Genomic DNA, 7,491 nt, shown 5'->3' with positions numbered 1-7,491 from the left:
TATTATTATCATGATCATTATCATCATTATTATTAATAGTAGTAGTAGCAGTAGTAATATTATCACCCTTATTCTTATTATCATTTTTATTGTTATTGTTAGTAGTATCACTGTTATTGTTATTACTATTTTTATTATCACCATCATCATTATTATTGATATTATTATCGTTACAAATTTTATTATTATAGATATTATAATAATTATTATTATCATTAACATTATTATCATTATTATCATCACCATCATCATTATTATCATCACCATCATCATTCTCATTAGTATTACAAATATTGCCGTTGTTGTTTTTACTGTTTGGCGTTATCATCACCACAGCTATCATGATAATCATTATCAGTTAATCAATTTCCTTGTTTTATTTTCACCCTTTATAAACACATCTTACATCGAGTGAGTCACAAAATGCGCATGAGAAATCGTGTGCGTTTTTCTGGCCAAGAGCTTGTGTTGATGTTTTATCTTCGACTGGATTACTTTATATGAAACTGATGGATGTTCAGGTACCAGTTTTTTCTGCAGCTTAAACAGTCAAGGAAGTCCGAATCAAGCACTAGCGACGTAGCAAGCACCATTCTCTTTTCATCATTTATATTCTAATTTCGCCGAGAGCTTTTCTCATAACTATTACCTTCAGAGTTAATATTTATAAATCTTAATTGTCATGAATACCATTTTTCTCGTAATACATGTGCGTTCAATATCAGTGTCTCATGGTAACTTAACGATACGCCGACAACGTCAAACATAATAATCCAAACGTATTTCACCGTTACTGCAAACAAATCTTTGCTTCTACTTCACAAACAAAGTCAATTACACCTCACCACTCATTAATTTTTCTTTCTGGTACCTCCCTCTCCCTCGCTTTACTCATCCCCTCACCATCTCTGTACCTCACTACTCTGCCAATCTTACCTGACTCACTCCTACCTCGTCACCACACGACCGCAACCACTACAGTTACAGCTGGCTTCCTATTTGCACGCAAGAGGCTTTGTTTGTATGTGTATGTATACGATGCCTGTTTTTAATATACGTATACATGATTATATAAGACTTGCTTGCATTGTACGTGGGCAAGATGGTGGGGGTTCCCTATGTTTGTGAGGTAACGCACAGTCGGGATATAGATAGGCCTACGTATTTTTTGTTTCGAGAGCGCAGTTTTTATTTATTTATTTATTTATTTTTTGTCTTAAAGAAGATTGTTACGAAACATGCATTATTTTGTATGGCCAGATTATTAAATATTGAATTATTTTTTCATATTGGATATCCCCACGTCTGTTGGAAGCCCGCACCAAATGGAATCTTCCAGACAGCTGACACCCAGCGTCAGCTATCGTTACATCCCAAATAGATCAGGAAAATACTTCACCCTAGAACATGGCGGATGGTCTTGGCGTGGTCTTCCCATGGGATATGAAGGAGAAAACGTTCATTGTGACTTCCGCATGTTGCGCCAAGGTTTGGTGACGTGTGCGTACGGGGATCGAGTGAACCAGTGCACACACACTTTTGCCTTTCCGGAGAGGAACGTTAAATGATTTCTCGTGTCTTACTGATTTTGTAGAGAAAAATGTGTAGTTGTGTCGGTTATATGTATGGATAATGTTGCTGTGACGGTATTAATCAAATGATAGACAGCGGGGATATGTTACGTTCAAGTGATGATACATTTGATGGTACCGATTACCCGGATATAGTGACAGTTAAATTGTAGAAAAAAATAAGTCTGCTATCCTGGAAACATAAATGGTTTGGAAGATACGGTGAATAAATTGGACGTTTAAACTACTTCCTCTTCTGGAAACAATCGAAGAGCAGAATCGACGCCGTTGGGATTTTTGGAAATAATGGAGCTGCAGTGATGTGAAAATCCCACTGGGTTTCGAGTACGTAAAAAGTGTTTCAGGTGCATAAGCTTTATAACGGTAAAATTGTGAGCTCGAATTCGCGGAGTTTACCATGAAAAAGGAATTATTACTTTGAGAAAAAAAACGTTATATATTACACACAAGGGAAATTCACACAATCTGTACAGATGCAAATACTTTTGTTTACATTTTAATCGTATAATTCGCATATTTTCCATTAACAGATACGGAAACCGTACGAATACAACTTTAGGGAGAAAGTATAATGACCACCAGAAAGTGTGGGAAGTGAGAGCTGCAGAAATGTCAACCCGTATCTAAAATTGACCTGACTGGTCCAATCCACTTACCTATGCCAAGTTTAGGAGCTGCAATTACAATTTTACAGAGGGCCTTTGCCTATGGTTAATCATTTAAGTGTGGTTATTTAACTACACCCAATAATCAAAACAAAAAGTGTTAATACGGAGGTCCTTGCTCATGAATTAACTGGCTATCCTTATCCTATATAAATAACTAAATATATTTTTTAAGTTACATCCGTAAATCTGTTCGTTTCTTTGTCACGTTTCCGAATAGGGGTAACATTAATATGTCAACGTCTTCACCCGGAGAATTCGCGCTTATTGCCTAGTGGATGTGTCTGTACGAGATCAAATAGGTTATTGATAGTATAGTCATAATTTCCCTACTGTATTGTACAGCGAAACATTAAATAAAGTAAACTATTACTTATCTTTTTTCTGAATATATGGATGAATCTCTATGGATCACATATGATATCAAAGTGATATTGATTACATGATGTCCATTGGTGAGGGTGCACTGAAAGTGACGATAATATTTGTTATTAGTGGTTATATTATCAACATAACATTATCTCCATTATTTTGGAGTTGATGCTTACACTTCCACTTTCAGTCAATACATATATATAACGCCATAGGATAAATCATTTTTGGTAATACTCGTAAAACAATGTTCATATATCTTTTATTTGCATTGTGCTGTGGGTTGTACCCTTAAAAACAGAAAATAATTTGCATACGCCTCAGGAAAAAATACAATTTTTTATATCACTCTGGCGAAGGATCATGTATATCCCTGGAACCAAACCACCATCATAGGACGCTTCAGTACTAGGCGGCAGCTCATTCAAAAAAAAAAAAAAAGAAATATATATATGTATATATATATATATATATATATATATATATATATACATACCGCATGCCCGGATACTTTGCGGCATGCTGGGAATTATGGAGGGTATATAATCTGGTTGTTTTTTATGGTGCAGTTGGAGTGCTAGAGGCTACGAGAGAGGGCGCGAGCGGTTCTGCGCATGTGTTAGACCTTACCAAGAGGGCGCTGCGGCTGTGATAACATGTTACTATACTGATAACGATGGTGATAACAGTAATGAGGAGTGTTAATGTAAATATTAGCATTGCTTTTGATAGCTACGTTTTTTTGCCACGTTAATTAGGGATGTGATTGTTAACTTTTATCATGACCGTAATTATGTTGAATATCATTACTAAGGAAAAAATAGACAAGAAACAAAATCAATATCTATTACATGATGATAAATATATGTACTACAAACATAAAATTAAAACAGTGGTGAAAACAATATTTATGAAAATAAAGCTTTCATTTATCATAAGTAATTTAGACTGCAGACAAATTATTTTTCTAGAAGTTAAATTACAATACAAAGTAAACCTAAAAAAACTAACTGATATACTAACTACTGATTTACGCGCCCAATTTATATAGGAAACAAGTATAAATACTACAAATATTGGCTATTCTCGTTGATACACAGGGTAACAAAGGAATGCGGTTTCATAATGGTATATTCCTGAATTATATGCCTTAGGCTTACAGACGTTATTGCGTGTTCGTACGATACCTTCCGCGAGTTTGATATCCGTTAAAGATAATGCTGTAAAGATATATTTACTCAATATGCCTTGAATATCACAATGATATAAGTTGCTCATGAAGTAATTCAGCTGTCTTTACAATTTTCCGCCCCAGGTACATTATTTATAACCCCCGCAACCATTTCAGTGCAGGATTTAAAGGAGATAATATTAAGGATTATCAGTCTGGATTCGCCAAATGACTTCAGGTTGTCCTATATATATACACACTACAGTCGCCGGCATGTGGCGGGTTAGACAAAGCCGTTTTTATCATTCATGGCTTCGATTTTGCTCTTAGTGTATAAGATATAGTCATTTCTTGTAGCAATATGTTGCCAGTTAACAGAGGCGCAACAACAGTTCGTTTTAAATGTTTTAATAGTGGAAGCGAGTTACGCCCACCCACTGATAACTCTGTAACGTTTAAACAAAGACACTTTTTCAGCTTTGAGTTACGGTTCACTAGTTTGCATGCCGGTATTAGAATCAAGAGAATGTAAATGCTTTTAACAGGGGATCTTTCTGTTGCTAAACAGTTGCCCTATGGTTTCGGCAATATTGAATTTTCGTTCGTTAAGGTTTGTAAAACGTAAATGAAAGGGCGGTGCTTAGTGCGTGTAAAACCGCATTGTGTAGTGTATGTTGATACTAGATAATGGTATAAACATATTCCCTGAATTTACACCTTACTAGGTATGACCCATAGCTTTGTGTCCAAATTAATCAATTTAATTGCAAGGATCCAATATTTTTCCGCTTTATCAAGTAGTGCGGTCATCTACCTTACGTCATTGACAAATATGAAAGACTGAAAAAGATGAACGACTTTCTTTATCCACGAATCAATCATGGATCATACGTATCTAATGTTACATAAATATGTTGTTATATTGGTACAAGGAAATAAATGCAGGCACCAAACAGGGTTTTAAACATAGGAGTGCAGGCGGAGTGATACTGCGTACTGCGGCTCTTTAGTCACAGGAGTACCAACATGCGATGGATTTTCAATTCATATATCGAGATTAAGGTTTGCGTGATTTTTTTTGTATCAGGGATGGAGACATAATTATTTGATCTTTATTTATTAGGTGCTGTGTTAATACACTATACACCATTCAAGTTTATACTATTTTTTTACCTGGAGACAGGTGAAGCTTTGTGAACAGGTGAATTCACACACAGCCCTTCTATATACAGTCATCCTCCATATAAATGTTATAAAGTGAAAGAAAAATGAAAATCTGTATGTAGAGCCTCAGCATGTGAGATCCCGTTACAAAAAAAACATGAAACTCTCTCTTTAAGAATAACCCTCCCGTCCCCCGCCAAGTTGGCAGCCCTGCTAGACCCTGTAGTCAGCCATGATGCTTCTGCAGATTCACTTTCCTCGCTGAAGGAAATGTAAAATCGTGAAAATTCTCAAACCTATGACAACTATGGATGTATAACAGTGCATGGACGGGGATCATAACTACACGGCAAAGGTCACATACATCTCAAGAGGATCCAGGAGGAGTGGTAAGAGCAAGAGAAGTGAACAAAAACGTCTCCGGGAAAGTCTCCTGACGAAACACACAGACGGAGAGTTTGTTGCTCCCTGAGATGGCCTTGGCCTTTGCTCGCTTTTTGGCCATTTGGCAGGACCGGTGGGCTTAATTTACTCATCCCTGGTGTCACCCGAGCCAATGGAACAGGTGCAGTTTGCTTCGGTGATAGTTCTATGGGCTAGTTGAGCAAGTTGTGCGTCATTTATCCGTGCTGGAGATCAGCTGATGGGAGAAAACGGCTCGGAAGGCAGAGTCGCTACAGCTGGAAGGATTTAAAGATTTTTTCGGTGCTCGCTGCCGCTTTCCTACTCTCTCGGGTGATTCTCCTCTCGGAAAAAATCGGTCAAGTCTTGTGTTTAGGAAAGTTATCGCGGCCGGAGTTAATTTTCTGTTTTATATAGATATATATTTTTCCCCGATTCTCCCATCGCGAAAGAAAAGTTCCTTGACGTGGAGCTTTGGTTTTCGTTATAGTTTGGTGTATGTTTAAAAAGAACTTGTAATTGCGGTTATTTGTATTTTACGTGAATGGAAGTTTGTTCGGCCAAAATATAATACTTATTAAGTGTAGCTGAGAAAAAAATCTAAGTTATTAAGATATTATTGTATGGAAATGTCAAGTTTTAAGGCAGTGGCTCAATCTCTCCTTGGATATTAGAAAGGGGAATGCAGTATTTGGCTTTAAGTGAGAAGATTTAACAAGAAAGAGGTAGGAATAGTGTTAAAACAAAGAAAACTTTAAAGGCAACATTAGAAATTATGATTTTAGAGCATCATATTTTAACAGAAACTTAGTACATAAAGATTAAGTCCAGCATAAATTTATTTGAGCATAACACAGCTAGCCATGGGCAAAATCTACAATTGTTTATATTTGCTTGATGGCAGAAATAGTCAACTTCAAATGGATTAAGTACATAATCAATTCAGAAATCTGGACATTTGAACTAAAATGCCAGAAAAAGATGGAAGTGGATTCAGATTTTAACTTTTCGTGTCCAGTGGGAGTAGAGCAGATGATTTTCTTTTGTCTGACAATCTGAATTTGCAGTGATAGGCTTCTCATTTTGCAGGAAATTTTTGTATTGTGAATTTGCAACTTTATTTCTGTGAAGTCTCAAGTGTTTTGCCATGAGAGCTGATAAATGACATGTTAAAGCAATTGATTTGCTTATTGACTCTCTGTTCAGATTTAGTCGGTGATATTTGTTATCGTTACAATCAATGGTGTCCAAGTGAACAATTCAGAGTTTTAGAGGTATTGATATTGTGGGGAACAGAGGGATAGTCTCCTCAGAGGATTAGCCATAGGATGTGCTTTCCCATTTATAGTGTTTGGTAATTGTGCTTAGTCCGTAATTCTTTCTTTTATTGAAAATTGTTCTTCATGTGATTTACCACAAATTCCTGTATGGCTAAAGACTTTGTAATAATAGTACCCTTGACGTTGGGTGTTTGTGCCTGTGGATCAGTTTGCATAGTCATTTATTTTGAGATTTTTTTTCTTATGATTTTTATATCCAGAAAAAGAAGATGTTTTATTTATAGGTGTTTGTTTTGTGAAGTACTTGTGCAATTGTACACAGTGAAGGAAACAATGAAAATATACAAAAAGACTGTTCCGACTAGGAAGGAGTGATGATCTAGGAAGTATTTTGGTTCATACGGCAATCTTTGGGGTAGTTTGTGCATTTAGGATGGTGGTTGGCTTGAGTTGGGGACTTAGCCTCAGAGAGATGCAACCCTGTTCTAAACTTTTACTGAATGTTTAATTCCATGGACTGCCAGAACTCTGTTGACATGTGGATAATTTTAGGTTGCAAGAAGGTAGTGAGAAAATAACTCCTGTCCAGTTGTTACCAATAGTAATGCGTTATCCTATCGCTTTATGGTAGACCACTTCACGTGCAAGAATGTCGTCTTGGCGTCACACACTATCAAACTTGCTGAACAATTGTTCACTTAGTGATACCTGTCAGTATTCATTGTGGAGAAATAGCCCCTTAAAAGTAGGTCTAAAGTTTTATTAATTTTTTACGTAATTAACATTGATTGATTTTTTTTTTTTTTTTTTTTTTTTTCCCCTTCCTTCCTTCTTCCCTCATAACC

General features: G+C 36.2%; 1 protein-coding gene across 2 annotated transcripts in view; it reads left to right on the top strand.

Annotated features, from left to right (window-relative positions):
* The first annotated feature begins 1,522 nt into the window (after positions 1–1,522).
* The window catches only part of LOC125045839 (histone-lysine N-methyltransferase Suv4-20-like), a 31,913-nt gene continuing 25,944 nt past the window's right edge, over positions 1,523–7,491 (top strand). The window contains exon 1 of one of the 2 annotated variants that reach the window (XM_047643363.1): positions 1,523–1,916. The gene's annotated coding sequence lies outside the window, so the exon portion shown is untranslated. Of the gene's footprint in view, positions 1,917–5,185; positions 5,354–7,491 lie in introns of those variants that run through there. The other variant, XM_047643362.1, reaches the window with a different exon arrangement.

Source organism: Penaeus chinensis, chromosome 38 (genome assembly GCF_019202785.1).
Source record: "Penaeus chinensis breed Huanghai No. 1 chromosome 38, ASM1920278v2, whole genome shotgun sequence".
Taxonomy (NCBI): Eukaryota; Metazoa; Arthropoda; class Malacostraca; order Decapoda; family Penaeidae; genus Penaeus; species Penaeus chinensis.
The sequence above is the reverse complement of the archived record's forward strand: the minus strand, read 5'-3'. Positions and strand labels throughout refer to the sequence as shown.